Source organism: Panulirus ornatus, chromosome 48, assembly GCF_036320965.1.
Source record: "Panulirus ornatus isolate Po-2019 chromosome 48, ASM3632096v1, whole genome shotgun sequence".
NCBI classification, from domain to species: Eukaryota; Metazoa; Arthropoda; class Malacostraca; order Decapoda; family Palinuridae; genus Panulirus; species Panulirus ornatus.
This window is the reverse complement of record NC_092271.1, coordinates 30,123,080-30,135,956: the sequence shown is the minus strand read 5'-3', so window position 1 is coordinate 30,135,956 and position 12,877 is coordinate 30,123,080. Positions and strand designations below refer to the sequence as shown.

Sequence of the window (12,877 nt, the reverse complement as noted above, 5' to 3'; positions counted from 1 at the left end):
CTGGTAACTCACGAAGGTGTGCAGATCACAGCTCTTATTTCCGGTCCTTAATTTCCTCGTGAGTGAACAGGTGGTATTGCTTCATGAACCTGGTGACAGTTGTCCTCCTGCTGTAGGATTTTTTAGCCAAGAATTGAAGAGGAATGCGTGATGGGTCGGGCCATCCCTGTGTAGGTGGTACGCAGAACCACCGTAGACAAGTCGCTCTCTGAGACAGACATTGTAATCTCCAGAGATGAGATTTTCTGGTCCTAAGAGCGTGGTGCAGGTCACGTGACATCTTCCTTGGTAGAGTTATAGAAGGTTGTGAAAATGGGCCACTGTATCACCCCCTCCCTGTCCAGCCTGTTAAGGTGTGTTTCTCAGTTTATTTTCAAATATATATATATATATATATATATATATATATATATATATATATATATATATATATATATATATATATATATAGACACTGATGTTTTGTATCTTCCAAGTGACATTTCTTTGAAGACTTAATCAACAGGAACAATTGAAGTAAACATAAAGAAATGCCAGGACCACATCCAGACTGGTGTGGTCTGTACGAGGTATCCACACCCTGGATGTTGTATACATGATAAGAGGGACGGATGACAACGATACTGCCCTTGGTCTGGCGGCACTGCTGACTGGCCTCACGCTCCGCTGGTGACCTTGGTGTGAGGCTGCAGGCCTCTCTCAGTGCCTGGCTGACGATCGAGGATTTTATTTTAAAACAATTGATATTTTAATGATATACAAAGATAAAGAATTTGTCACTACGGTCTCCTCCGGCAGGAGTGACAGGCCGCGTGTCTTAGGATCACGGCCAGCTGTGCCTGGCGGGCTGATGATGACAGGGCGGGGCTTGGGTGGTGTCACGATAAGAAATTGGTGGCGTTATCAGGGCAGGGCAGAGCAGAGGTGGTAGTAGGGCACAGGAACTGCAGGTAGGGCAGGGCAGGGGTAGTGGCAGGGCTGGGCAGGGTAGTGGCATCGGCACCGAGTGCTAGCATCACACAGCCAGAAGCGTTCCGTCACATCCTTCCTGGTGAACTTATGATTGTGTTTCCTGCCACCCACGCCACCCTTGCGGCCCTCCACTACCCCGCCCCAGACCAAGCCCTCCCACGGCTCACGCCATCCTTGCGGCCCTCCACTACCCCGCCCCAGACCAAGCCCTGACGTTCAGTTGTCATGTTCAGCCTTAGTGGTCGCGGGAGAACCCAGGATGAGGCTCATGGCGCGTCATGCCGTATGACTTCATGTTATGTTAGCTCCCCCCCCCCCCCCCGGGCCCCCAAGCTCCGATGAACTGCCCCACGCATAGTTTCCACAGCCCCTTGGTCGCTGGACCGCACGGTGTCTATGGAATTTCTTGCCTTGCCTCAGGTGTGACGCATCGTAACGTGAGATGCATCAAGTGTGGGCCTAACTTGCCCAACGCACTTGCCGTCAGCCAGAGTAATCGCTCAGGTGACATGTGAGTGAGTGTCTGTGCTCGAGCAGTGCTGCTGCCTTAACCACCTTACAGGAGACGTTACCACGCCCCTGCCTGCTGCAGGAACACACGACCTAGCCATCACTGGTCACGGTATCCGTAACGTCAGGGTTTACAGTTCCTTTATATTGAAATTATCGACAAAGAAATGTGATGTGTGTCAAGACGGCACGAGAGAGCTGGGCTGAGAGGGACTGAAGGGGGGGGGGGGGGAGGGAGACGTGAATCGCCCTCAGTCCGGCAAAGTGATCTCTAGGAAGGGAGAACCTCCCCACACACACACACACACACACACACACACTACCCGAGTTGTTATTAATTACACGAAAATCCTTCACTTTACTGTGAGTGTGAACATTTTCTCTCAGAACTGTAACGAGTTAAGCACTTCGCAAATCTATGATTATTACATAGTTTGTCTGCAGAGATGATAATCATTATCTTTGAAAAGTGTGTTCAAGTCAACCTTGGCATCCTTAAAATGCATGAGTTATGGCAATTGAGTAACAAAATCAGTTTTCTTTATCCATAAGTTTTAATGACACTACTTGGCCCAGACAGAGGCCAGTGTTGATATCATTCTTATGTGATTTCTTGTATCCGTTGAGCGACGGACACATACATACACACGTCCTCATCCGAAGGTTTTTGCACCTAACCCGACCCACTCTGCTCCCCCCACCCACAACAAGGCCGTCATAGCATGGCCCAGGGTGCATGCTGAAGCGCTCAGGTTTTTCCTTTTTCTCTTAGCTGTAATTTTTCGTGAGTTTATATAATTAAAATCTCATAAAAGTCACACTTAATTTGACCTATCAGAAAATGGCAGATGATCCAATATCATGAAGTGTTGCCATATTGGAAAAGACTTGCATTAAAGAAAACGGAGAAGCTCATGCTGGGGTATGATCCGGGACTGTTGTAGTTGTGTTGGAGTCGTTGACAGTTGTAGTCGAGCCAGTGTGAGTGTGCCGGGCCCTCCGTACCGCCCCGGGGGCCTTAATAAGACACCAGATATTCTGTGACATTAGGTTGGTTCAAAGTTATGAATAGTGGATGGTGTACGGTTCAGTGGTGTAGAAAACGTATGATTTTGGAATGCATTGTTAATGTTTGAACAAATAGAAAAGCATCACAACACATCTTGAGTTTGGGTTTGTTATATATATATATATATATATATATATATATATATATATATATATATATATATATATATATGTATATATATTGTCGTGTGACTAAAGTTATAGGAGTAATGCTTTGGAAACTCCAGAGACAACCAAACCTTGTGGTTTCCTGCCTTGCTACGTAACCCCACCCTGTTTACCCCCCCCCCCCCCCCCCGCGTGTTTTCACTAACCCTCCTCCTGTACAAGCTGCCCGCCCCTGCCAGGCTGTCAGAGTCAGCTGCTGCCCTGGCCTTCCTCCTCCTACGTTGTTGGTAGCGTCGGACCACCTCAGTGTCAGCTGTCAGTTCGTCCCCTTCTTGCCTGGCTGTGAACTATACACACCAGCCATCTTAAAATAACGTGTAAACGGAAATAGCTGAGGGTGGGGAAAGCCAGCCAGCATGGTTTGAGGCCCGTCTCTACCGAGGGAAGGCCAGGCAGCGTGGTGCGAGGGCCGTCCCTGCCGAGGGAGGGCCGACTAACATGTATGTTGGCCACGACAGTGGAAGTGCCCACCGGCTCATATGGTGAGGAGTGACGTGCACATCGCTCTACCTGCCGCGCCTTATACCTCGCTAGTTTCTCCTTCCATCACAATGTTTATACGTGGCTTGAACGTCCGTCGGGAAGTGTACACTGATTATGTGATCTGGTAACGTCAATGTTGTCTCACCGTACCATATCCTGCCAGTTCGATGCGACGCTGGATGTTGATCCTGCCTGGTTGATGTGACGCTGGATGTTGATCCTGCCTGGTTGATGTGACGCTGGATGTTGATCCTGCCTGGTTGATGTGACGGTAAAAGATTCGTTACCCACTGTGGTCAATGTTCCAGATTCTTAGCAATTTTAGTTGGAGAAAACGGAACCAGGGAAGGAGAGAGTTGGTGTTATATTTTGACGAACAAAAGACGTGAGAATATGACTGGCTGGGCTGGGGAGGATGGTTGTGGCTGGGTTGTGGAGGGTGGTTCTGGCTGGGCTGGGGAGGATGGTTGTGGCTGGGCTGGGGAGGATGGTTGTGGCTGGGTTGTGGAGGGTGGTTCTGGCTGGGCTGGGGAGGATGGTTGTGGCTGGGCTGGGGAGGATGGTTGTGGCTGGGTTGTGGAGGGTGGTTCTGGCTGGGCTGGGGAGGATGGTTGTGCCTGGGCTGGGGAGGGTGGTTGTGCCTGGGCTGGGGAGGGTGGTTGTGCCTGGGCTGGGGAGGGTGGTTGTGCCTGGGCTGGGGAGGATGGTTGTGGCTGGGCTGGGGAGGGTGGTTGTGCCTGGGCTGGGGAGGATGGTTGTGCCTGGGCTGGGGAGGATGGTTGTGCCTGGGCTGGGGAGGGTGGTTCTGGCTGGGCTGGGGAGGATGGTTGTGGCTGGGCTGGGGAGGGTGGTTCTGGCTGGGCTGGGGAGGATGGTTGTGGCTGGGCTGGGGAGGATGGTTGTGGCTGGGTTGTGGAGGGTGGTTCTGGCTGGGCTGGGGAGGGTGGTTCTGGCTGGGCTGGGGAGGATGGTTCTGGCTGGGCTGGGGAGGATGGTTGTGGCTGGGCTGGGGAGGATGGTTGTGGCTGGGCTGGGGAGGATGGTTGTGGCTGGGCTGGGGAGGATGGTTGTGGCTGGGCTGGGGAGGATGGTTGTGGCTGGGCTGGGGAGGATGGTTGTGGCTGGGCTGGGGAGGATGGTCAGGATGAGGCAGTCATCCCAGGGTGTGGGAGGACGTCACGTTCGTCTCTTCAGTACATCCGTCATCCGCGAGGCTCATCCAACACAGTGTTGACCAGGCTGTGTTGGACCCACAGCCTGGCTCTACGTTAGCCAGGCTGTGTTGGACCCACAGCCTGGCGCTATGTTGGCCAGGCTGTGTTGATCCACCGCTTGACACGGTTTGTCAGTGCTGTGTATCGTATTACATTTTGTTTCCGTATGAATCTTGGTAAAATGTTGACTTCTATTTCGTGGGAGATTTGTGGTCGTTGTGGGTAACGATATGTGTGTAGGCTGGAGCACCAGGGGAAGTGTTGCAAGGGGTGAGTCATAGTGAAGTCATGTGTACTGTGTGGTTAGGGGAGACAACGTCGGTGACGTCACTGCTCGCCTTCATCACTACGCTTATAACAGTTGCAGCTTAGATGTACGTGTGTGTGTGTATGTTTACACTCGTGGGATGAACTGCATGTTACGGCCGACAATGTCGCACCCACCTACGACCGCACTGTGTACACTTGTGATCATGTTCTGTGGTACGTAGACATGGTTAGTCTACTGTGAACGGTTGTGATCTGTGGTGCAAACACGTTGTTAGTCCGGATGTAATTCATCATGTGGTGTGATGAATGCATCACTTGAATTACTGCTAAGAAGCAGACTTGATGAAGTGTGTGGGAATGGCATGACCACTGCATTGTGAACAAAGTTTTGGTGACAGAGCACCGTTCATTTTGTATAAACATACTTTCTTTGATGAATTATCATCAGTCATAATAATAATCAAGATTAATCGTTTATCCTAAAAGCCAGTCACGTTAAAAACGTAAATTATTGCGAGACTGACTGTGAAGATCATAATAAAGAGAGATGTAACGATCTCCAGCATCAGAAAGACGGCTGCTCAGTGTGAACTGTCGTGTTTGGTGAGAGGCATAGACTACTGCACGTTCTGCTATCCTTGCTGCCTGCTGGGTCGTGGAGGGTCATCCACCCTGCTGGGTTGTGGAGGGTCATCCACCCTGCTGGGTTGTGGAGGGTCATCCACCCTGCTGGGTCGTGGAGGGTCATCCACCCTGCTGGGTCGTGGAGGTTCATCCACCCTGCTGGGTCGTGGAGGTTCATCCACCCTGGTGGGTCGTGGAGGTTCATCCACCCTGCTGGGTCGTGGAGGTTCATCCACCCTGGTGGGTCGTGGAGGTTCATCCACCCTGCTGGGTCGTGGAGGTTCATCCACCCTGGTGGGTTGTAGAGGTTCATCCTCCTTAGTGGGTGGTGGGCGTCTATCCTCTATAGTGGATTGTGGGGAATCATCCTCCCTGGTGGATTGTCGGGGTCCATCGTCCTTGGTGGGGTGTGGGGGAGTCCCTCCTCCCTGGTGGGGTGTGGGGGAGTCCCTCCTCCCTGGTGGGGTGTGGGGGAGTCCCTCATCCCTGGTGGGGTGTGGGGGTGTCCCTCATCCCTGGTGGGGTGTGGGGGAGTCCCTCATCCCTGGTGGGGTGTGGGGGAGTCCCTCATCCCTGGTGGGGTGTGGGGGAGTCCCTCATCCCTGGTGGGGTGTGGGGGAGTCCCTCATCCCTGGTGGGGTGTGGGGGTGTCCCTCATCCCTGGTGGGGTGTGGGGGAGTCCCTCATCCCTGGTGGGGTGTGGGGGAGTCCCTCATCCCTGGTGGGGTGTGGGGGAGTCCCTCATCCCTGGTGGGGTGTGGGGGAGTCCCTCCTCCCTGGTGGGGTGTGGGGGAGTCCCTCATCCCTGGTGGGGTGTGGGGGAGTCCCTCATCCCTGGTGGGGTGTGGGGGAGTCCCTCCTCCCTGGTGGGGTGTGGGGGAGTCCCTCATCCCTGGTGGGGTGTGGGGGAGTCCCTCATCCCTGGTGGGGTGTGGGGGAGTCCCTCATCCCTGGTGGGGTGTGGGGGAGTCCCTCATCCCTGGTGGGGTGTGGGGGAGTCCCTCATCCCTGGTGGGGTGTGGGGGAGTCCCTCATCCCTGGTGGGGTGTGGGGGTGTCCCTCCTCCCTGGTGGGGTGTGGGGGAGTCCCTCCTCCCTGGTGGGGTGTGGGGGAGTCCCTCCTCCCTGGTGGGGTGTGGGGGTGTCCCTCATCCCTGGTGGGGTGTGGGGGAGTCCCTCATCCCTGGTGGGGTGTGGGGGAGTCCCTCATCCCTGGTGGGGTGTGGGGGAGTCCCTCATCCCTGGTGGGGTGTGGGGGAGTCCCTCATCCCTGGTGGGGTGTGGGGGAGTCCCTCCTCCCTGGTGGGGTGTGGGGGAGTCCCTCATCCCTGGTGGGGTGTGGGGGTGTCCCTCATCCCTGGTGGGGTGTGGGGGAGTCCCTCCTCCCTGGTGGGGTGTGGGGGTGTCCCTCATCCCTGGTGGGGTGTGGGGGAGTCCCTCTTCCTTGGTGGGGTGTGGGGGAGTCCCTCCTCCCTGGTGGGGTGTGGGGGAGTCCCTCCTCCCTGGTGGGGTGTGGGGGTGTCCCTCATCCCTGGTGGGGTGTGGGGGAGTCCCTCATCCCTGGTGGGGTGTTGGGGTGTCCCTTGAGTGAGTATTACCACCTCGAGTCTGACAATACGATTAATTTCCGAAATTTCACCTTCAGTTGAGTAGGTGTGAGGCGACTTGTGGCAGCAGCGTCCCTCGACCAGTGCCTCACATAAACATCAGACGGACAAGACATCCTGGCTCCTCCATTATTTATCATGATCGTAAAGGAGCTTCACACTCATAGTAGAGAGATATATTTTTACAAGCATTCGTGGTCTAGAAAGGCACTCACAGCAGTTTTGTTAACCTGACAAATACTCACACTGAAGTTCCTGGAAGCTGAGACAAGTTCTGTATCGAGTGTTGCTCCAGTTCTGATTAGTTAATGTTACCATCGGTTATGTCTGTATTGCCAAGAGATTTTCTGCATTTGTTGATCTCTCGGTCATATCCTCCTTATCGTGACACAACTCAAGACAAACCAAGAAAAGTAGAATCTTCGAACGATTCACTTCTTCGGGCACTTACTGTGTTGGTGGAATGCATCATAATGTTCTTATCATCTAGCTGTCCTAGAATTGGAAAGATGAAGTTTTTCGTGTGTTTGTGAGTTGTGTGGTCTGCTAAAGCCGGAGGAATATAGGTCGTGTGCCTACCTGGCCGGTCCGTTGTCAATGACGTGTCTGGCTGGAGGAGGACGTGACTGATGTGTGGTGTGAGGTTCTGCTCCTCCGGGTGACGGTCATATTAACTTCACAAACACTATACCGAGTGTTGTAGTCCTTACACCAAGACGTTATTGTCGACTGAAGCAGCTGCTGCCATACCTTTCACTTTGTCTAGGATTAGAGGAAAGTTGTGTGAGCAGATGTGGTGTGGGCTTTGTGAGGATGTATCTGGTGTATTTGTCTCAATAAAATAAGAAGCTGCTCATGCATATAGTGTCAATCTGTGTTAAGCCCCAGGTCTGCCATGTGTGTCTGACTGCTTACCCTGCCATGAGGCGTGTGCCTCGGCCTGCGGAAGGCGACGAACCCGCCGACATAGCGGAGTGATGATCCTGTTGTTTAACCTTACAGTATGAAGATAAGGAAGAATGTCATGTTATGAAGGTGGTGCACGCCGCTCGCTGTCATAAGCTTCCTCCAAATCCTGTCATTATAAATCCACGTTCATCTGTCACACACAGGAACTCTCTTCCTCCATTTCCTCCCCTACCCCCACCCCAACTGCTTTTCTGTCCATTTCTAGCAAATAATGTCCTGAGTGCAGGTGTCTTTGCCACTGGCATCTTGCTCCTCTACGGGTCGATCTCATGAGAACTACATCACATGATACACTGCAAACATCGATTGTCTTTACCGTGGAATGAGCTGGATAGACTTGGCTTCACGTGAACCATTGGATGTTTATATTCATGTGTGTGATGGGTTATACAGTGTGTCACATACAACATCCACTTGTACCGTACATACACCTATTGTTATACCGTATATGTTGCATTACCTGCATTGTGTTCTGCATATACCCTGTACATCCGTCTTTGTTCTGTGTTGTGTTCATATATTCCAATCTCCACCCATCTGTATTCTGATGTAGCAATTTATAATGATGTTTCTTGCAAAAATGTCTTTTTGTACGCATGTCTAATACTCACATAGAATACCCATCTGTACAGTTTGTGTTCTTATAGCTGTACCTGCTTGTATCGGCCGGCCAGCTGTGCACAGTATATATATATATATATATATATATATATATATATATATATATATATATATATATATATATATATATATATACTGACGTTTTGTGCAGTGTGCCTGCTGCTGTGATCATGTCCTGATAGTCATTACCTTACTGTCGTCATCATTACCTTAATGTCGTCATCATTACCTTACAGTCATCATTACCTTACCGTCGTCATCATTACCTTACTGTCGTCATCATTACCTTACTGTCGTCATCATTACCTTACTGTCGTCATCATTACCTTACAGTCATGATTACCTTACCGTCGTCATCATTACCTTACTGTCGTCATCATTACCTTACTGTCGTCATCATTACCTTACTGTCGTCATCATTACCTTACTGTCGTCATCATTACCTTACTGTCGTCATCATTACCTTACTGTCGTCATCATTACCATACACAGTCCTCGCTATGTCTGCTCGTCTATTGTCCACACTCTAGTGTTACACCAACCTTTATTCTCTGATGGTGAACTTTTTGTTGATTACCGTAAGTCGATAAGTGGGTGGGAGTGGAGGAGAGTGTGTGGCGTTGGAGGTACTCACGCTAGGGGCTAGTGTGTGGGAGTGGAGGAGAGTGTGTGGTGTTGGAGGCACTCACGCTAGGGGCTAGTGTGATGCAATTTTAATCTCGTTAATGGACCTAATCATGATGATGATGTCATCAATGATGGGCACAAGGGACCGGTGAAGTCGATCGATATTGTGACCTTTCTGGAAGATGAGCGTTACACTTGGTGGAGGAGAGTGAGTAACGGAGACAAGAAGGCCAGAGAGCAGGAGAGTATGTCTATGTATGTGCAGGAAGATCCCCTGCTTGGCTGCCTCTCTGGCGCCAGGACAATGCACAATATAGCCAGGTATGTATATATGATGAAGGACCCGTGTGTCTGCGTACATACCACACTGTTCTTCACGCTGCCCGGGAACCACACCCCACGCCCCGCCTCCGCCTGGCCAGCGCTGTGTACCAAGTAACCCTCCAAAATCTTACAGAAAATGTTAGTAAACATCTTTATAACGCAGGATGTGGTAGGTGATGCAGATGGGTGTGGTAGGTGGTGCAGGTGGGTGATGCAGGTGAGTGTGGTAGGTGTTGCAGGTGGGTTGTGCATGTAGGTGTGGTAGATGGTGGAGGTGGAGGTGGTGGGTTGTGCAGGTGGCTGTGATACGTGATGCAAGTGGGTGTGGTAGGTGGTGCAGGTGGGTGCGGCCAGGTTAGGCAGCTTTGGGTGTGTCAGCTGGTGAGGATCGTTCCCAGTCGGTCTGTGAGTGGTTCTCTCTCTCTCTCTCTCTCTCTCTCTCTCTCTCTCTCTCTCTCTCTCTCTCTCTCTCTCTCTCTCTCTCTCTCTCTCTCTCTCTCTCATACAGACACTGCAATTAAGAGAATTGTGTTACAGGAAAGACTTAGAGGCCTTACATTTGCCAACCTTGGAAAAGAGAAGAGTTGGAAGTGACCTGAGGGAACCTGATCACAACTTTTAAGCTTTTTAAACAAAGTGATGACGTTAAGGGCAGACATTCCTCCAGAAATGTAAGGACTAAGCAACCGGAGGATTTAACATGAAATTTAGCAAGAAATTTTGTAATAAACACGTGAAGAATTACTTTTATAGTACAAGAGTTGTGGTTGTATGGAATAAGATGAAGATAGACATGATCATTACAGTCTACAAACAATAAGTTGTATGTTAAAGAGAATGTACAAGAGCTGGGCCCCGCGAGTGTACGTACAAGTGTCAGGTTAGGTCGCACACTCCACCATTTGTCAGGGCCAGACTTCTTGACGCAGAGGTTCCCTCTCTGGATGACACCATTGGATGAGGCGGTGTAGCAGGTGTGGTGAGCACTGGCTCCCCTCGCTGGGAACTCTTAGGCCATCTAGTATGGTATTAACCAAGAAGTCCAGGAGGAACTCTTTTATCAGTTACCCATATCTCGGGGAATGAGGGCGTGACATGCGGGAATAAGATCCTATAAGTACCATGTCTGGGTTTGGGCGGATTATTAGCCAGTTAGTATTGGATCAGCGGTAATGTTTGTGATGGAGGAGGAGACGGGTTTGTGGTGGAGGGGGAGACGGGTTTGTGATGATGCCATATAATTGGTCCGTCAACACACTGTGCCAGCTGACCATAGCTGTACCAGGACACTTCTACCGTCAGTAAGAAGTGTGACAAGGATCCAGTTTGTAAGTTGTGGTGGTGCTGCTGTGTAACTGGAATCTGATGAGCGTTTATGGTGGTGCCGCTGGCGTGAGGTTCACAGTACTAGGGCTTCCTCGTCTGCCAGCTTTACCCTCCCACACTCACGGTATTATGGGCACCAGCTTAGCGGGATCACAAGCAGATGCCACACATACATACTATGGCTTCTGCATCACTGATGTCTTATATTCTTATGATTTGTTTCCTGGGACGATGAGGTGTTTGCCGAGGATAACAGGGACGTAGACGTCAGCAACTGTTGTTGCCTGTATAAGGATCTAGTCAGTCGCATGAAGATATGATGTCCATGTTCCATGCAAGTAATGAAAACATGAATGACATGATCAGAAGGATGAATAATGACAGATGATGAATAATGACAGATGATGAATAATGACAGATGATATTTGGGAGGAACAAGAATCTGTTTCACATAATAATATCGGAAAATACAATGAAATAGAAATTGAATGAGTTACGGGAGTATAAATATTTTGCTTGTGTTGAAATATATACATTTTCTATTGTAGGCGAGATTTCTTTCGACTATGCGTTTAGTATTTGATACAATATTGATTTCGGTAAGAGCATATATTGTCTAGGACACATTAGGAGGTTGTTCAAGACTTTTGAAAAGCGGTTTTGACTTGACTGCTAACCCCAGAAACCATCGTTTCCACATACTTGAATTCATTTTCGTACCTCATTTTTTTTCTCTCATACTGAACAAATTTCTTCTCTTAACTTGAACCTGTATAGCAACTCCTACGAGGAAGTAGTAATCTCCTTAGATTTAAGAACAAAAACTCGGTTTCTTTGTTTCTCTGACCTGCGCCGTAAATATTCAAATACAATTTAACCTTAGAGTAGCATGAACACAAAAGGGAGGTCAATCTGCCATCTTCCTCTTGGGCAGTCATAGTCGGGTGGTTATCATTCTCAAACTTAGCCACAAAAGTCCCGGATTCGAGTCCATACTGTCGAGGGGCACTACGATATATATATATATATATATATATATATATATATATATATATATATATATATATATATATATATATATATATATATATATATATATTATCCCTGGGGATAGGGGAGAAAGAATACTTCCCACGTATTCCCTGCGTGTCGTAGAAGGCGACTAAAAGGGAAGGGAGCGGGGGGCCGGAAATCCTCCCCTCTCATTTTTTTATTTTAATTTTCCAAAAGAAGGAACAGAGAAGGGGGCCAGGTGAGGGTATTCCCTCAAAGGCCCAGTCCTCTGTTCTTAACGCTACCTCGCTATCGCGGGAAATGGCGAATAGTATGAAAAAAAAAAAAAAAAAAAAAAATATATATATATATATATATATATATATATATATATATATATATATATATATATATATGTATATATATGGTTTGGATGGTATTGCAGTGGAATTTATTAAAAAAAGGGGGTGACTGTATTATTGACTGGTTGGTAAGGTTATTTAATGTATGTATGACTCATGGTGAGGTGCCTGAGGATTGGCGGAATGCGTGCATAGTGCCATTGTACAAAGGCAAAGGGGATAAGAGTGAGTGCTCAAATTACAGAGGTATAAGGTTGTTGAGTATTCCTGGTAAATTATATGGGAGGGTATTGATTGAGAGGGTGAAGGCATGTACAGAGCATCAGATTGGGGAAGAGCAGTGTGGTTTCAGAAGTGGTAGAGGATGTGTGGATCAGGTGTTTGCTTTGAAGAATGTATGTGAGAAATATTTAGAAAGGCAAATGGATTTGTATGTAGCATTTATGGATCTGGAGAAGGCATATGATAGAGTTGATAGAGATGCTCTGTGGAAGGTATTAAGAATATATGGTGTGGGAGGCAAGTTGTTAGAAGCAGTGAAAAGTTTTTATCGAGGATGTAAGGCATGTGTACGTGTAGGAAGAGAGGAAAGTGATTGGTTCTCAGTGAATGTAGGTTTGCGGCAGGGGTGTGTGATGTCTCCATGGTTGTTTAATTTGTTTATGGATGGGGTTGTTAGGGAGGTGAATGCAAGAGTTTTGGAAAGAGGGGCAAGTATGAAGTCTGTTGTGGATGAGAGA

The 12,877-nt window shown here is 49.1% G+C and overlaps 2 protein-coding genes across 6 annotated transcripts in view; both read left to right on the top strand.

Moving 5' to 3' along the window:
• Nucleotides 1-12,877, top strand: part of milt (trafficking kinesin-binding protein milt) — a 249,712-nt gene that overhangs the window by 84,930 nt on the left and 151,905 nt on the right. The window lies entirely within an intron of this gene.
• LOC139763941 (uncharacterized) overlaps nucleotides 2,428-12,877 on the top strand; it is a 108,100-nt gene continuing 97,650 nt past the window's right edge. The window contains exon 1 of the mRNA XM_071690423.1: nucleotides 2,428-2,532. The gene's annotated coding sequence lies outside the window, so the exon portion shown is untranslated. The remainder of the gene's footprint in view (nucleotides 2,533-12,877) is intronic.